This window comes from Entelurus aequoreus, linkage group LG12, assembly GCF_033978785.1.
Source record: "Entelurus aequoreus isolate RoL-2023_Sb linkage group LG12, RoL_Eaeq_v1.1, whole genome shotgun sequence".
Classification (NCBI taxonomy): Eukaryota; Metazoa; Chordata; class Actinopteri; order Syngnathiformes; family Syngnathidae; genus Entelurus; species Entelurus aequoreus.
Window position 1 is genome coordinate 56743945 of NC_084742.1, and position 18354 is coordinate 56762298.

The window sequence follows — 18354 nt, forward strand, 5'->3', positions numbered from 1 at the left end:
CAACATCCGCAGTCGAGGTCAGCAGAACACCATCCTCACCATACACGGTGTTGATAGTGCACTGCTTCCCCTTCCTGAGGCGGCGGATGGTGGTCCAGAATCGCTTCGAAGCCGTCCGGAAGTCGTTTTCCATGGCTTCCCGGAACTCCTCCCATGTCCGAGTTTTTGCCTCCGTGACCGCCAAAGTCGCACACCGCTTGGCCTGTCGGTACCTGTCCGCTGCCTCAGGAGTCCTATGAGCCAAAAGAACCCGATAGGACTTCTTCTTCAGCTTGACGGCATCCCTCACCGGATTACCGCCACGACAGGCACCAACTACCTTGCGGCCACAGCTCCAATCAGCCGCCTCGACAATAGAGGTGCGGAACATGGTTCATTCGGACTCAATGTCCAGCACCTCCCTCGTGACATGTTCAAAGTTCTTCCGGAGGTGGGAATTGAAACTCTCTCTGACAGGAGACTCTGCCAGACGTTCCCAGCAAACCCTCACAATGCGTTTGGGCCTGCCAGGTCTGTCCGGCATCCTCCCCCACCATCGCAGCCAACTCACCACCAGGTGGTGATCGGTAGAAAGCTCCGCCCCTCTCTTCACCCGAGTGTCCAAAACATGAGGCCGCAAATCCGACGACACAACTACAAAGTCGATCATGGAACTGCGGCCTAGGGTGTCCTGGTGCCAAGTGCACATATGGACACCCTTATGTTTGAACATGGTGTTTGTTATGGACAATCTGTGACGGGCACAAAAGTCCAATAACAAAACACCGCTCGGGTTCAGATCCGGGCAGCCATTCTTCCCAATCACGCCTCTCCAGGTTTCACTGTCGCTGCCAAAATGAGCATTGAAGTCCCCCAGTAGAACGAGGGAATCACCAGGGGGAGCACTCTCAAGTACTCCCTCGACTGAATCCAAAAAGGGTGGGTACTCTGAGCTGCGGTTTGGCGCGTAAGCGCAAACCACAGTCAGGACCCGTTCCCCCACCCGAAGGCGGAGGGAAGCTACCCTCTCGTCCACCGGGATGTAAAGTGGAAGATATAAACATCCCATCAGTCTTTATCCCAGTGAGAGCAGACATTATACAGTAAGTGATTGTCTTAATGTGTTTGTATATCTTGTTTAGCACTTAGCAATACTGCTACATGATGCTTAGTGTTTAGCACACAGCTTCTAAAACTCGTAGATCATCCTCCTTATATTCAGGTTCAAAAATAGAAGTTTCGGGATCATCATTTGTCCCAAAGTAGTCTTTGTTGTCTCTCCTCAAGTGTGCCATGAGCAGTAGTCTTGTTGTTGTTGAAGGGAAAGTGAACGGTGTGATGCGTCTGTGAAATGAATACTCCGCCATATGCTTAAAATGATCAAAATATGTAAATATTACATGTTGTTATAAATGTTACTAGATACTACATATATACTTACATCATGTATATATTACATGTTATTATGAATGTTACTACATTACATATATACTTACATCATGTATATATTACATATTATGAATGTTACTACATTACAGATATACTTACATAATGTAAATATTACATATTAGGAATTACTACATTACATATATACTAACATCATGTATATATTACATGTTATTAAGAATTACTACATTACATATATACTTACATCATGTATATATTACATGTTATTATGAATGTTACTACATTACATATATACATACATCATGTAAATATTACATGTTATGAATGTTACTACATTACATATATACTTACATCATGTATATATTACATGTTATTATGAATTACTACATTACATATATACTTACATCATGTATATATTACATGTTATTATGAATGTTACTACATTACAGATATACTATATATTACATGTTATTATAAATGTTACTACATTACATATATACTTACATCTTGTAAATATTACATATTATAAATGTTACCACATTACATATATACTTACATCATGTATATAATACATGTTATTATGAATTACTACATTACATATATACTTACATCATGTATATATTACATGTTATTATAAATGTAAAGAATTACGTCCGCCACAAATAAAAATAAATAAATAAATAAACTTTTTTTTTTTTTTTTTGTCTGTCCAGCTTCTCAGGCAAATCATATAGTTGATGTAGATGCCCATATAGGCTGTTCAGATTTACTTTACAAAAGAGAAGTGTAGGATACTTCTCTTGTTGCCTTATTTGTATTTGACCACTACTGTTTTCTGTTTATTTGTTACTGACTGTGGCAGGACACCTGTGCCTCTGTTTCACTTTATGTTGCTGGTAAATAATATGGTTGTAGTAGTAGGCTAGAGTTAAATTATTTAGTATGCACTAATTAAAGGGGCAGAGCTTTAAGAGACATTTTAGCTTTTATATTTTATAAGATATATTTTTTGTAAGAACCACAATTAATAAATATATTTCAGTGAATAACTTATTGTTCAAATCTGTATATAAATATGTACATAAAGTGTTGTAATTATATTGTAAAATGGATGGATGGATGGATGGATGGATGGATGGATGGACGTTTAAAACAAAACTGCTATTATTAATTAGTAAGTATATTTTTGAGCCTTTTTAGAGAAAATCATATCATTGTAGTAAATTATGCAAATTACTCGATGATGTCATGGTGACCACGCCCATAGCCACGCCCCCACCGCCACAGGTATCTTGGCAGTTTATGGGAAACACTGATATTACATGTTATTATGAATGTTACTACATTACATATATACTTACATCATGTATACAGCAGTGGCATGCCGTCACTAGAGGAAGGGGAGGCACGGCCTCACCTGCCATCATGGAAAGAAAAAAAAAGTAAAAAGAAAAAAAATTAATTAAATTGTTATATGTATCCAGTGATTATACTAAAGTTATTTTCCATTTAACTTCACCAGTTTTAGATTATTTTTATTTTCACATTTGCCGTTCAAATACTGAGAAGAGACGGTGCGGTGATCAGCAGCCAGTTGAGGCACGTCACTGCGTTGTGCCTCAACATGGATTGTGCGCAATGACTCGGCTAACTGCTGAGCTGCTGTGCAGTGAGACTGTATTGCTATATGAATTATATTATACATTTCCATAGTTTAGTTAGCTGAGGTATATAATGTACAGTGTATTTTGTCAACATCTGTATGTGTGTAACGTATTTATTGTGCTGAGCGATCATAAAACTGGAGGCTCGTCTCATAACCCCGCCTCCTGGTGCCAAGCACCTCCGCCGCAGAATACACCCCCGACGGGAGCGCCGCGGCCACACCAACCAAAGCCCACACCCAAACCCTCCACGTGCAAGACCGAATCCACCCAAAAAAAGTCACTTAACAAGAAGCCAAAAAGTGCAAAAACAACAATGCTCACGCAGCGCGCCGGAGGAGCCGTGAACAGGGACACAACATTAGGTACACCTGCAGACGGCAGCGCGGATTTCATATTTCATTCATTCACAACTCTTCCAACATGAACACCACTGCTCCCGCACTTATAAGTAAAGGTAAGACCATAATAACGTTTTTTTAATTAAATGTGCTTTTTTGTGTGCATGCTACAGTTTGTAAGTGTAAAGTTAAAGTAAAGTACCAATAGCTCGGTTGGTAGAGCGGCCGCGCCAGCAACTTGAGGGTTGCAGGTTCGATCCCCGCTTCCGCCATCCTAGTCACTGCCGTTGTGTCCTTGGGCAAGACACTTTACCCACCTGCTCCCAGTGCCACCCACACTGGTTTAAATGTAACTTAGATATTGGGTTTCACAATGTAAAGCGCTTTGAGTCACTTGAGAAAAAGCGCTATATAAATGTAATTCACTTCACTACCAATGATTGTCACACACACGGTGTGGTGAAATGTGTCCTCTGCATTTGACCCATCCCCTTCTTCACCCCCTGGGAGGTGAGGGGAGCAGTGGGCAGCAGCGTGCCTGGGAATAATTTTTGGTGATTTAACCCCCAATTCCAACCCTTGATGCTGAGTGCCAAGCAGGGAAGAATGCTGGTATGAGCTTTTAAACAACCCGTTAACTGCTGCCAATCACATGGTGAATAAGATACTCTTTAGGGTTCATATGTTTTGTAAATCTGACTGTGATGAAGTCTGTGCCTCACCAGACATGAACCTCACCGCACGCCACTGGTATACAGTATATTACATGCTTTTATGAATGTTACTACATTACACATACTTACATCATTTATATATTACATGTTATTATGAATGTTATTACATTACATATATACTTACATCATGTATATATTACATATTAAGAATTACATATATACTAGGGACAAGCGGTAGACAATGGATGGATGGATGGACATATACTTACATCATGTATATATTACATGTTATTATGAATGTTACTACATTACATATATTCTTACATCATGTATATATTACATGTTATTATGAATGTTACTAGATACGACATATATACTTACATCATGTATAAATTACATGTTATTATGAATGTTACTACATTACATATATTCTTACATCATGTATATATTACATGTTATTATGAATGTTACTAGATACGACATATATACTTACATGTACATAAAACCTTGATGGAGATGTTTGGATGTTTTTAGAGAGCTGTAAAGGCGGAATAGAGCGACTCACATTAGCTGACTCTTGCTAATGTTTATTTACGAGTGAGAATGCATTAAAAAAAGCAAAACATATGTGTTCTAATATTACATAAAGATTGTGAATGGTAGACAGTATTCCCCCCAAAAAGTGCAGTTCCCCTTTAAATGCAAGGATGCGGCTCGGCAGGCCAACTTGCAATCACATTCAGTCTGTCCTGGATCACAGCCTAGAACTGTACACAATACTCCAGTCACTCAAATATAAGGAACAAAACGGAGGAAAACCATGTCAAACTGCCATAGATTTAAAGTTCCTAGATCGTCCAATCTCTTTATGTCAGTTAGTTTCGGTTTGGACTTCTGCTCGGTCAACACCTGCCTATGTTCAAACATGTGACAGATGATGTCCTTGCGAGTAGTCCGGGACTTGAAGTGAGGTTCTTACCAAAGCAACAACGGCTCCTTCTTCTTCACGTAACTTTCTTTTTCACCTTTGATCGCTTTGCCGAGATCGTTTATTCTACTTTTCCGCCCGAGGTGATGTCATCAGGCCAACACATTGAAGAGAGGCGCGGCGTCCTTTAGAGTACCAGAAGAATAGAAAAACAAGTTGCCTCCATATTGAAGCTGTTATCATATATTTCTGATTTATGACACCGAAAGACTTGCAAAGTCTATAGATATGATCAAAATAGTATTAATCTCAGGAAGATTCCTGGGCCATTTTGAGAGATAATGATGAAGCCAGATCATGTGATCATGTGACGTAGAGGAGTAACCACAGATCCCTTCCCCATCAACAACAATGCTAATCAAGCAGACTTTGTGAGAGACAACTTCGGGAACAATTATGATCCAGAACCTTATATTTTTTAGCACGAACACAAAGAGGATGAGCAATACGTTTTAAAAGTGCTAAACGGACGTAGCTTTATTCTAACACTATAGCATTAGTAGCGTTGCTAGGTGCTAAACATACAAACTAACCATAACAAACCATAATAAAACAAACACTTACTGTAATATTTCGTATAATTCAGTTTAGATGAAGATTCAATCACAATCCTCAAAAAAATCCTAAAAATAAATTCCGCAACTAGCGTCTTTTTGTGTCTTTCTCGCCATCTCGGGGGATGTGAAAGTGGACCAGAGTGTGGCCATTTTGAGAGATAATGATGAAGCCAGATCACGTGATCCGTGACGTAGAGGAGTAACCACAGATCCCTTCCACATCAACAACAATGCTAATCAAGCAGACTTTGTGATCCAGAACCTTATATTTTTGAGCCCAAACACAAAGAGGATGAGCAATACGTTTTAGAAGTGCTAAACGGACGTAGCTTTATTCTAACACTATAGCATTAGCAGCATGGCTAGGTGCTAAACATACAAACTAACCATAACAAACCATAATAAAACAAACACTTACTGTAATATTTTGTATAATTCAGTTTAGATGAAGATTCAATCACAATTATCCAAAAAATCCTTTAAAAAAAGTTTCCGCAACGGGGGATGTGAAAGTGGACCAGCCTGTGGCCATTTTGAGAGATAATGATGAAGCCAGATCACGTGATCATGTGACGTAGAGGAGTAACCACAGATCCCTTCCCCGTCAACAACAATGCTAATCAAGCAGACTTTGTGAGAGACAACAAAGATTACTTTGGGAACAATTATGATCCAGAACCTTATATTTTTGAGCCCGAACACAAAGAGGATGAGCAATAAGTTTTAGAAGTGCTAAACAGATGTAGCTTTATTCCAACACTATAGCATTATCAGCGTTGCTAGGTGCTAAACATACTAACTAACCATAACAAACCATAATAAAACAAACACTTACTGTAATATTTCGTATAATTCAGTTAAGATGAAGATTCAATCACAAACCTCAAAAAAATCCTAAAAATAAATTCCGCAACTAGCATCTTTTTGTGTCTTTCTCGCCATCTTGGGGGATGTGAAAGTGGACCAGCTTGTGGGTCCATGGCCACATTTGTCTACTAACAGGTGAGAGATGCATGAATTATAGTAATTAATAATTATAATTTACTTTTAGCAAGTTTGAGACCAAGCAGAAGCAGCGTAACCTCGCATTAGCTCACTGCTATTAATGCGTCGCTAAAATAGTCCGTCTGCGTTAGCGCTTATAATAACAATATCGCTCATATTTGGTAAATTTTCAGGTCACAACATGTAGATGGAGTATTGTTGCGGTTTTCTGGATGTTTTTAGATGGTTTTATGGGCGTAGTAGAGGACTCTCCATCTGTTGACTCAATTGTTAGATATTTATTTACCATTTAGAATGCATGTGTTCTTGTCTTACATACGGATTGTGAATGATAAACAGAACATTTATTTCCATTTTTTGTGTATTTCCAGTATGACTGACCTAATAATACGGTCAGAGTGCAGAAGTGATACTACCGTGATGTCAATCTCCGAAACTAGCCGAATGTATTCAGAGCGCAATATTCAAAATGGCATTTTGTGACGTTTAAACAGTGTTTTCACCTACTTTGTGGATTGTAAATACAATTGTGTATGGTTTAGTGCAGTGTTTTTCAACCACTGTGCAGATACAGTCTGGTGTGCCGTGGGAGAGTATCTAATTTCACCTATTTGGGTTAAAAATATTTTTTGCAAACCAGTAATTATAGTCTGCAAATGATGTGTTGTTGTTGAGTGTCTGTGCTGTCTAGCGCGCGGCAGAGTAACCGTGTAATACTCTTCCATATCAATAGGGGGCAGCGGGAGGCAGTGTGCAGGTAAAAAGGTATCTAATGCTTTAACCAAAAATAAACAGAAGGTGAATGCCCCTAATAAAAGGCATTGAAGCTTAGGGAAGGCTATGCAGAACGAAACTAAAACTGAACTGGCTATAAAGTCAACAAAAACAGAATGCTGGACGACAGCAAAGACTTACTGTGGAGCAGAGAAGGCGTCCACAAAGTACATCCGAACATGACATGACAATCAACAATGTCCCCACAAGGAAGGATTAAAAATAACTGAAATATTCTTGATTGCTAAAACAAAGTAGATGCGGGAAATATCGCTCAAAGGAAGACATGAAACTGCTACAGGAAAATACCAAAAAAAGAGAAAAAGCCACCAAAATAGCAGCGCAAGACAAGAACTAAAACACTATACACAAAAAAACAGCAAAAAAGTCAAACAAGTCACGGCGTGATGTGACAGGTGGTGACAGTACACCTACTTTGAGACAAGAGCTATAGTGATGCATGCTTGGTTATTGTCAGAATAATTGTATCTAAGTTATCACAAAACTTTGTGTTTCCATGAGTTCCCGGCAAGCAGACAAAAGCGGTCTTTGATCTTACCAATCAAAAGGCTTGTAAAACTCCACTGTGTAGGATGGGAAGCGACATGAAGGCGTCTGTTTCTTTGATCTATTGTGTAAGATTTTGTTTTGACCCGAGATCTACAAAGCGGAGAGGAAGCAGGACGTGACCCCCATCCAGGCACCTTTTCTTTGAACGTTTTTTTGACCAAAGGCAGCGGCTGTTTACGACCCCCGTCCCTTTAGAAACAGCTGTTGCCATGTAATCAGGGAAAGTACAAATAAAAGAGGAGGCGTACAATCTTTCGTCAGAGTGTGGTGGAAGACTGTACAAAGAGTACAGCCCAGACGTTTTCTCCTCAATGAGCTAAATTGAATTCTGTCTCTAGTTTAATTCCTTGCTTCCTTGTCTGTTTAATAGATGTCATCAGTGATTGAACCTGACAGTTATGGTTTAAAGCAGGGGTGTCCAAACTTTTTCCACTGAGGGCCGCACACTGAAAAATCAAAGGGGGCCATTTATTTTAAAAACCAATACAATATATATATAAAAAATATACATTTAGGCCTCCACTCAGGCTTGATCCCGGGGACCCCAAAGGGTTTTGGTCAAAAAAATATTAAAAATGTGTCATTATTCAGTATTATTATTTTTATTATTATTCAAGTTTTAAATCTCTAGATCAACATTAGGCCTATCTGTCAATATAACGTTTTTAAAGATTTAAGTTGTATGCTCTTTTTGTCAAAGAAAACCATGTTTTTTTAAATGGAAAAAACACAAAATATGCAATATTTTCACCCAATAACATTTTTAAGTGGAATATTTGTGATTATATAATAATTGGAGCCTTAAAAAGGTCAATAACACCATTGATTTTAATTCATTATTATTTTTTGAGCAATGACACTTAAAAACAAATCACACTAAAATTATTGGGGATCCAAAAGGGTCCTACTCATTAAAGTGTTACAAAATAAATTATACATTTTTTTTACTGTTTACATTTACCACAATAGTCTCAAGATTAACTTCAGATCTATCCGTCAATTATGAGTTTTATTGTTGTTTATGTTTTTTGTTTATTCGTTTTAGGCCCTTCTGTAAAAAAAACAGCTCAGTTTTTTGTATGGCAAACACAAAATATGCAACATTTGCCCCAAAAAATATCTCAAAGTGGAATATTTAATGTGATGTAATTGGAGCCTTCAATAGGTCAATAATTCATAATGACATTGATTTTGATTCATTATTATTTTTTAAAGAAAGAAACAGCCTGCATGGCAGCTTTGTGTTATTACAGTAAACATTGCAACGTGTTACATTTCACCTGTTTGCTCTTTTATACCACTTTTTATGTTTTTCATTTTTTTCAACCGTATTTTTAAAATGTGCCGTGGGGCCGTTAAAAAATGACCTGCGGGCCGCAAATGGCCCCCGGGCCGCACTTTGGACACCCCTGATTTAAAGTCATTGCGATAACAACTTGTTACTGTCAACTGAGTTTTGTTTTTTAATGCTTTCTGCTGGTGGTGTGCCTCCGGATTTTTTCAACGCAAAAAATGTGCCTTGGCTCAGAAAAGGTTGAAAAACACTGGTTTAATGGATACAAATGAAACACAATTAAAGGCCTACTGAAATGATTTTTTTTTTATTCAAACGGGGATAGCAGATCTATTCTGTGTCATACTTGATCATTTCGCAATATTGCCATATTTTTGCTGAAAGGATATAGTATAAAACGACGATAAAGATCGCAACTTTTGGTATCTGAGGAAAAAAAGGCTTGCCCCTACCGGAAGTAGCGTGACGTAGTCAATTGAACATATCCGCAAAGTTCCCTATTGTTTACAATGATGGCCGCCAGAAGAGAGATTCGGACCGAGAAAGCGACGATTTCCCCATTAATTTGAGCGAGGATGAAAGATTTGTGGATGAGGAAAATGCAAGTGAAGGACTAGTGGGGAGTGGAAGCGATTCAGATAGGGAAGATGCTGTGAGAGCCGGGGGTGACCTGATATTCAGCTGGGAATGACTACAGCAGTAAATAAACACAAGACATATATATACTCTATTAGCCACAACACAACCAGGCTTATATTTAATATGCCACAAATTAATCCCGCATAAAAACACCTAGGTGTTTGTTATGCTAGCTCCTAGCTCGAGCTAGTTATAGCTCGAGCGGGTTATATGGGCGGGATCCCGTATATATAACCCGCCCATACAATTCAAACACCTGCACAACACACACACTCACTCACTCAGCCCAAAGAACCGTTCACCTAACCCAAGGTTCATAAAGCTTATAAATTTAACCAAAGTTACGTACTTAACACGCACGTACGGGCAAGCAATCAAATGTTTGGAAGCGCGCGGGTGGGACCTGATATTCAGCTGGGAATGACTACAACAGTAAATAAAAACAAGACATATATATACTCTATTAGCCACAACACAACCAGGCTTATATTTAATATGCCACAAATTAATCCCGCTAGCTCCTAGCTACTAGCTACTAGCTCGAGCTAGTTATAGCTCGAGCGGGTTATATGGACGGGATCCCGTATATATAACCCGCCAATACAATTCAAACACCTGCACAACACACACACTCACTCAGCCCAAAGAACCGTTCACCTAACCCAAGGTTCATAAAGCTTATATATTTAACCAAAGTTACGTACGTGACACGCACGTACGGGCAAGCGATCAAATGTTTGGAAGCGCGCGGGTGGGACCTGATATTCAGCTGGGAATGACTACAACAGTAAATAAACACAAGACATATATATACTCAATTAGCCACAACACAACCAGGCTTATATTTAATATGCCACAAATTAATCCCGCTCCTAGCTACTAGCTCGAGCTAGTTATAGCAAGCGATCAAATGTTTGGAAGCGCAGCTACGTACTCGCGGTATCGCGTCTGTGTATCCAAATCAAAGTCCTCCTGGTTAGAGTCTCTGTTGTCCGAGTTCTTCGATCTTTACTGCATCTTTCGGGAATGTAAACAAACACCGGCTGTGTTGTGTTGCTGACTTCCCTCGCAAAATATCCGCTTCGCACCGACAACTTTCTTCATTGCTTGCTCAGCTTCTTTCTCCATAATGCAATGAACAAATTGCAACAGATTCACCAACACAGATGTCCAGAATACTGTGGAATAATGACATGAAAACAGAGCCATTTCGTATTGGCTTCATTGGGGAAGCCATACCTCTGTTAAACTGGCTACGTCACGCGCATACGTCATCATACCGAGACGTTTTCAAGCGGAAGTGTGGCGGGAAATTTAAAATTGCACTTTATAAGTTAAGCCGGCCGTATTGGCATGTGTTGCAATGTTAAGATTTCATCATTGATATATAAACTATCAGACTGCGTGGTCGGTAGTAGTGGCTTTCAGTAGGCCTTTAAGGATACAGAGTCAACTTGTCTTTACACTCTACTGCTACTTTAGACCACAGGGGGTCCTGCTTGGCAAGGCGCCCGGTCCGAGCCGTTACTGATGACCTTCTTCCCAAAACACACAAAAGGCCGACTCATGGCGATTACGTCACAGCTTGAGTTGAGTTGAGACCATCTGTAAACCAGTTTGAACCACCCGACCTGACTAAACAATGCAAATAATCCCGAAGAATAGAATAGACCGCTTCACCCCATTAAGACTCAGTACTGGACTCCAACTTGTACATTTCCTCCAGACAAACAAATCCAAGTGAACATGAGCAGATATTCCACTTTAACCCTAAATACACCTTGAATTTTTTTCCAACACTTTAAACCCTGCGGCTTGTATAACAGTTTGATTTATGGATTTTTATTTGCTGACGGCCATAAAGCGAATACACACGCAAAAGACACTGAAAAGGTTGTGCTATGGCGCCATCTTTTGGACGAGTTCGCTCACTGCAGGTGGAAGTGTTTGCTGCAGTTTAAAGCTTTGAGCCGGGAGTAGAAGTGCTGTTATGTCTTCTAGCTGTCCATAGCGTTTCTACTCGTGTGGATTCTTCATTCATCCCTCCAACCAATGTTTGTAAGTTTTACAATATAACTAAAACAATTCTTACTTACTAAAGCGTCCCATGTGTGATGTGTGTAGGAGTGTTTTCATGCATATTTGTCCGTGCTATTGTAAGCTAGCGTTATTAGCTAATATGCTAACATAATTACAAGTGTCTGTGTTAGTATTGACTTACAACATTATTTTTGTATTGTTTCAGTTTCGCAAATTCCTCAGTAAATTCACCAAAACGTCACCGTGGAGTTATTGAGTCTGTTTAGCTGATTGGAGAGCCAGCTAGTGGGTCCATGACCATGACTTCTGTTTTGTTCGATCAGCCGTTTTACTGCCCCGTTACAGACACCGTTTGTAAACAATTAAGGTATGTAAATAAACATTTACAGAATATTTATGTGTAAAGAACTAATTTTACAACGTATATATCTGCAACTTATAGTCCGGTGCGGCTAATATATGGAAACATGTTTTTTTCCCCCTAAAATGTAGTTGGTGTGGCTTACTGTAAACACCGGTGAAAACACGGTATTCTATACCGTGCAAACACACCAGCTGTGTGGATAAGCCTGAGAGGCCCAGATAGGCCCCATAAACGGTGAAGGGGTGACCATGCAAATCCTAGTTAGCCACCTTTGTTTGTCTTGTAATAATCCCAGTGGAAGTGAAGTGGGGAAATGGGTGGGATTTAAAAACTAGGACAACTTTGACTTGAGTCTATCGCCCTGTTTGTAAAACATTGTCAGCAAACAGAAAGGAGTCACTCAACTAAATTGTTATTATTTTATAAACAGTTATTATCACGGTATTGTTGAATGTGCTTAAAAGTACTGCACACACTAAAATCTTAAGTACCACCATAATGACTATCATTAAAATACAGTAGCATAGTAGACCTAAGTATTCATTAAGTACCACCATAATGACAACATTAAAATACAGTAGTGTAGTAGACCTAAGTATTCATTAAGTACCACCATAATGACAACATTTAAATACAGTAGCATAGTAGACCTAAGTATTCATTGAGTACCACCATAATGACAACATTAAAATACAGTAGCATAGTAGACATAAGCATTCATTGACTACCACCATAATGACTACATTAAAATACAGCAGTGTAGTAGGCCTAAGTATTCATTAAGTACCACCATGATGACAACATTAAAATACAGTAGTGTAGTAGACCTAAGTATTTATCAAGTACCACCATAATGACAAAATTAAAATACAATAGTGTAGTAGACCTAAGTATTCATCAAGTACCACCATAATGACAACATTAAAATACAGTAGTGTAGTAGACCTAAGTATTCATTAAGTACCACCATAATGACAACATTAAATACAGCAGTGTAGTAGGCCTAAGTATTCATTAAGTACCACCATAATGACAACATTAAAATACAGTAGTATAGTAGACCTAAGTATTCATCAAGTACCACCATAATGACCACATTAAAAATACTGTTGCGTAGTAGACCTAAGTATTCATTGAGTACCACCATAATGACAACATTAAAATACAGTAGTGTAGTAGACCTAAGTATTCATTGAATACCACCATAATGACAACATTAAAATACAGTAGCGTAGTAGGGTTAAGTACTCATTAAAAACAAGGGAGGGGTTTTATTTAACAAGTACATTTAATACTGTAACATTACACACAGTTTGAACAGTAACACTGTGTTTGAATATAGGAAAATAAAACACTGTACTTTCAGAAAGTGTTTATTTGACGTACCACTAAATGTAGCCTGCGTTTTTTCCGGGAGAGTTCATTGTTTTGTTTTGAAACAGTAAAAATCGAAATGTAGTGCACTTGTGCTTGTACATATATTTACACACACACACACACATGCATATATATATATATATACTCCAAAAACAAGCACCTGGGGATAGGCTGATTGGCAACACTAAATTGGCCCTAGTGTGTGAATGTGAGTGTGAATGTTGTCTGTCTATCTGTGTTGGCCCTGCGATGAGGTGGCGACTTGTCCAGGGTGTACCCCGCCTTCCGCCCGATTGTAGCTGAGATAGGCTCCAGCGCCCCACGCGACCCCGAAGGGAATAAGCGGTAGAAAATGGATGGATGGATGGATGGATATATATATATATATATATATATATATATATATATATATATATATATATATATATATATATATATATATATATATATATATATATATATATATATATATATATATATATATATATATATATACACACAATATACATTCAAAACATTTTTAATAAAAATACACAATCAAATTATAATTTTATTAGATTAATTCTAAATATTTTAAATGAAAGAACATACTCGTTTATCACTCATTTCACCCATTTTCAGTGTTGATGTGCATTTGAGAAAAAATTAAGGTTATGGCAAACAGATATTTAGAGGTGATATTCATTTGCAGTAAAAGTTATTTGAAGATGAATATTATATGTCAGTAAACATCTGGACAAGACTTTTTGTTTTTTTAACAATATTTTTTAGGAAAGGTGGGACCAGTAGTGACATAATGTGTATAGTTTATCATCAAAAAACATCAAACACCTTTATTACATGTGTCCAAGAGGAGCATCTACATTTTATTTCAAGATATGGAACATCTCCTGGGAAAATTGGTCAAAATATGACGTTTCTCTACATCACAATAACTCATCTACTTAATGGATTTAATACATTGTAAAGTTTCTGAAATATTGTCAACATTTACACAAAAAACTATTCTGGGCTCCTTCACGAAGATTATAGTTGAGACATTTTTCAAGATGGCTGACATCATTGCTTACAGAAATTATGAGAATGTGTGAGCTGCTGCCTCACCTTCTTCACTTATATAATCCTCTCATATTTGTCAACACATTTACACAAAAGTTTGCACTTTTCTCAGAGACACCTTTTTGTCGTCTTCATGTCCATTTATCCCCAGCGTGTCGCTATTTGATTGAATGACGGAACATGAAACTCGTGGCGCTCCATAATGAGCCCACACGGCGAGTGTTGCGGACAGAGGCTTGTCGAGCGACCCCATCGCTGCAGTAGCGGAAATAAAACAAAACGGGGGCCGGGAAGACGCCAGGAAAGAAGGACAAAAACTGGATTCCCCAACAAAAACTGAAAGTTTAGACAGGTAAGCCGAGGAGACTGAAAATGTATTCTCACAATAACTGTCAGATATCAAAAGATATTTGGGGAGAATTATTGACAATGAGAGTCATTTTTATTCTTACATCAATAGAAAATTAGGCTCCAGCAAAAAAGGGAACTGCAGGGCAAGATTACTATCTATTTCACTTACTATTTATCTTTTTAAATACTAAATACCGCTATTGTGTGTATATATTGTATCTGCTGATATAGTTCTGTTTAAAAAAAAAAAAGGACAATAGCGATAGACGTCAAAATGCCAAATATTGGCGTTGTTCTCTCGTTCAGAATGACCGGTTCTGATACAAAAAAAATGGAGGGAAATGTAGAGAACAACAACCCCCAACATCCTAAATGAAGGGTAATCTGTCATTTCATCATCATCTCTATTGTATCCACGCTAGCAGGAACGCAGCCCATATGTGCCTCGTGCACTTGAACTCATTAAACTGCCTTTGTCTCTCATCTGTGCGTGTGTGCATGTGAGTGTGTGTGTGTGTGTGTTTTGTTTCATCTGACATCACATGGACAAAGATAAGACCTTCTGGAGGAAAGTTCTGTGGTCAGATGAAACAAAAAATGAGCTGTTTGGCCACGATACCCAGCAATATGTTTGGAGGAGAAAAGGTGAGGCCTTTAATCCTCAGGAACACCATTCCTACCGTCAAGCATGGTGGTAGTCGTAGTATGCTCTGGGACTGTTTTGCTGCCAATGGAACTGGTGCTTTAAATGGGACAATGAAAAAGGATAGAGATGTCCGATATTATCGGCCGACAAAGGCTTTAAAATGTGATATCGGAAATTATCGGTATCGTTTTTTAAATTTTTTATTAAATCAACAAAAAACCCAAGATACACCTACAATTAGTGCACTAACCCAAAAAAACTCCCCCATTTACACTCATTCACACAAAAGGGTTGTTTCTTTCTGTTATTAATATTCTGGTTCCTACATTATATATCAATATATATCAATACAGTCTGCAAGGGATACAGTCCGTAAGCACACATGATTGTGCGTGCTGCTGGTCCACTAATAGTACTAACCTTTAACAGTTAATTTTATTCATTTTCATTAATTACTAGTTACTATGTAACTGTTTTTATATTGTTTTACTTTCTTTTTTATTCAAGAAAATGTTTTTAATTTATTTATCTTATTTTATTTTTTAAAAAGGACCTTATCTTCACCATACCTGGTTGTCAAAATTAGGCATAATAATGTGTTAATTCCACGACTGTATATATCGGTATCGGTTGATATCGGTATCGGTTGATATCAGTATCGGTAATTAAAGAGTTGAACAATATCGGAATATCAGATATCGGCAAAAAGCCATTATCGGACATCCCTAAAAAAGGAGGATTACCTCCCAAATTCTTGATGATTTTAGCTTGTCCTGAAGAATTTGGAGGTAATCCTCCTTTTTTAATTGTTCCATTTACTCTCTGTAAAGCACCTGTTCCATTGGCAGCAAAACAGGCCCAGAGCATAATATTACCACCACCATGCTTGACGGTAGGTATGGTGTTCCTGGGATTAAAAACCTCACCTTATCTCCTCCAGACATATCAATGATGAAATCTTAACATTGCAACACATGCCAATACGGCCGGGTTAATTTATAATTTGCAATTTAATTTCCCGCCACACTTCCGGTTGAAAACGTCTAGATATGATGACGTTTTTGCGCGTGACGGAATCAGTTGATGCAGAAGTATTGGTACCCCATTGAATACAATACAAAAAAGCTCTGTTTTCATTTCTAAATTCCACAGTATTCTGGACATCTGTGTTGGTGAATCTTTTGCAATTTGTTTAATGAACAATGAGACTGCAAAGAAGAAAGTTGTAGGTGGGATCGGTGTATTAGCGCGGACTACAGCAACACAACCAGGAGGACAGAGATGGATAGCAGACGCGTTAGCCGCCGAACTCACCTTAACTTCCTCCGTCTCGCCGACCGCATCTGTGATCGGGTAAAGTCCTTCGTCGCACCGTCGATCGCTGGAACGCAGGTGAGCACTGGGGTTGATGAGCAGATGAGGGCTGGCTGGCGTAGGTGGATAGCTAATGTTTTTAGCATAGCTCTGTGAGGTCCGTTGCTAAGTTAGCTTCAATAGCGTCGTTAGCAACAGCATTGTTAAGCTTCGCTAGGCTGAGAATTATTAACCGTGTAGTTACATGTCCCTGGTTTAATAGTATTGTTGATCTTCTGTCTATCCTTCCAGTCAGGGATTTATTTATTTTGTTTCTATATGCAGTTAAGCCGATGCTATCACGTTAGCTCCGTAGCTAAAGTGCTTCACCGATGTATTGTCGTGGAGATAAAAGTCACTGTGAATGTCCATTTCGCGTTCTCGACTCTCATTTTCAAGAGGATATAGTATCCGAGGTGGATTAAAATACAAATCGGTGATCCACAATAGAAAAAGGAGAAAGTGTGGAATCCAATGAGCCCTTGTACCTAAGTTACGGTCAGAGCGAAACAAGATACGTCCTGCACTGCACTCTAGTCCGTCACTCTCACGTTCCTCATCCACGAATCTTTCATCCTCGCTCAAATTAATGGGGTAATCATCGCTTTCTTGGTCCGAATCGCTCTAGCTGCATTGAAAACAATAGGAAAATGTGAGGAGCCTTTCAACCTGTGACGTCACGCTACTTCCGGTAGGGGCAAGGCTTTTTTTTATCAGGTACCAAAAGTTGCGATCTTTATCGTCGTTCTCTACTAAATCCTTTCAGCAAAAATATGGCAATATCGCAAAATGATCAAGTATGACACATACTTGGGGATAGCAGAATCTGTTTAATACCCGTTTAAATAAAACAATTTAATTTCAGTAGGCCTTTAAGCTTTTCAATCTGGCCCACCAGACCTTCCCAAATAATTTTTTTTAGCTCTTTGATGGAAACTAGCTGCCATTATGATGTGCAGTGACGTTTACAAATGACCGTAAGTCTTGAACTATACAAAGTATTTCAATGGTTGGAATCTGCGCTTTTGCATGATATACTAGTTACTATGGTAATCTAATTAGTTACTATGATAATCTAATTAGTTACTATGGTAATCTAAGTAAGGATGATGTTTGATAAGAAATTATCGAGTTAGAGCCTGTTATCGAATCCTCTTATCGAACCGATTCCTTATCGATTCTCTTATCGAGTCCAGATAGGTTGTTGTATATGGAAAAAAACACACAATATTTGGTTTAACAAATCACTTCACATTCTCTACTGCTCACTAG

The 18354-nt window shown here is 38.4% G+C and overlaps 1 protein-coding gene across 2 annotated transcripts in view; it reads right to left on the minus strand.

Moving 5' to 3' along the window:
- Positions 1-18354, minus strand: part of gas2l3 (growth arrest-specific 2 like 3) — a 104552-nt gene that overhangs the window by 78345 nt on the left and 7853 nt on the right. The window contains exon 2 of one of the 2 annotated variants that reach the window (XM_062066287.1): positions 2748-2803. The exons of the other annotated variant lie outside the window; for it this stretch is intronic. The gene's annotated coding sequence lies outside the window, so the exon portion shown is untranslated. The remainder of the gene's footprint in view (positions 1-2747; positions 2804-18354) is intronic. 2 annotated transcript variants of the gene reach the window in all.